The sequence below is a fragment of the Microtus ochrogaster genome, unplaced genomic scaffold (assembly GCF_000317375.1).
Source record: "Microtus ochrogaster isolate Prairie Vole_2 unplaced genomic scaffold, MicOch1.0 UNK47, whole genome shotgun sequence".
In the NCBI taxonomy this organism is placed as follows: Eukaryota; Metazoa; Chordata; class Mammalia; order Rodentia; family Cricetidae; genus Microtus; species Microtus ochrogaster.
The window spans coordinates 2,693,627-2,695,227 of NW_004949145.1; positions in this window are offsets into that span (position 1 = coordinate 2,693,627).

A 1,601-nucleotide genomic window follows, 5' to 3' on the forward strand; every position below is an offset into this window, starting at 1 on the left:
TGCTCTTTGGACTGGAGAGGGAGGGGGGAGGGGTATGGGGGAGGGAGAGGGATATGGGAGGTGGGGAGGAGGTGGAAATTTTTAATAATAATAAAAAAATGAATGTAAAGTCTATCAGAGAAAATAAAAACATTTTGCTGTTTTGATATGGTTACTTCCCCCCCGCCCAAATTATAGTTATATATATTTTTCAAGATAACTAACAAAACTAGCCCTGGATAGTTGATTAGGTTTTCAGAACCAGGCAATATTTCCTTATATTTGAGATGACCTTCAGTCCAATTAGATAACTATTATTTACCACTAAAATATATGTGCCCCTACTGTACCCTTATGGTTATTGTGCCATCCTGGTCATGAAGAGACTAAACAAGACTTCAACCCTTCATCTTCAGAAACACTGAAGTATCAGCAATAGATTCCTGGTAATGCTACTTGAAGATAAATGGTCCAATGTGTCTGTGTAGATTGCCTTGGCGGGTTACTTGGTCTAGGGTTTGTAACCCGCCTGGCAGTTCAGTTATTCCAGGGTCCCGGAGAGGCACTATCTGGAAGATAATGGGATAAGAGAGAAGAAGAAGGCCAAGTGGGAGTTCCTGTCAAAGCCTTCGTTTATTAGAGATGGGGTACAGCTTATATAGGGTAAAGAGTTGGGGTGTGGGCACAGGGGCCTGGGCTCTTGCCACATAGTTCACGCTGGTTACGTGGTTCAGGAGGTTACATTCGGTCAGGTCACATAGGCCAGGAGTTCACAGGTTGACACACCTAGTTCTCTAGATAGTTTGGAATGTGGGGCGGGTTCCCCTAACAGAGAGCTCTCCATTAACAGCCAATTTGGGTGTGGGGTAGGCTCTGTCAATAGAATGATTCCTAACACAATTAGGGATGTGGGGTTCTCTGCAGACTCCCCAGGGTGATGGTTCCTGCAATAATCCTAGGAGGAAACGGCTCCTGACAGATCTGCAGACTCCCCAGGGTGATGGTTCCTGTAATGATTTTAGGAGGACACGGCTCCTGATGTCTACAAGACTAGATTGAAAAATCACTTCTTTTATAGTAGAGAGATGGGGCAGTGATTGAAAGGCCTGACATATAAGCCTGCCAAAATAGGATTCAACTGAAGAAGCTAATTAAAACTGTAGGACAAGTTCTGACTCCACAAAGTGGTCCACTGACCTCCACATGTGTTGTAAAAAGCACTGCCCCTTTATCCTATCCATAATATCTTGAAGTGAGTATAGATTGTGGAAAGTGGACATTTTAAAATAAAGATCATACTAGCAGAAATACCAAGATAACACTGCCACTTACAATTGCCTAAAATTTTTATTTATTTTTATTTTTTTAATTTATTTATTTATTAAAGATTTCTGTCTCTTCCCCGCCACCGCCTCCCATTTCCCTCCCCCTCCCCCAATTAAGTCCCCCCCTCAGCCTGAAAAACAATCAGGGTTCCCTGTCCTGTAGGAAGTCCAAGGAACCCCCACCTCCATCCAGGTCTAGCAAGTTGAGCATCCAAACTGCCTAGGCTCCCACAAAGCCAGTGCGTGCAGTAGGATCAGAAACCCATTGCCATTGTTCTTGAGTTCTCAGTAGTCCTC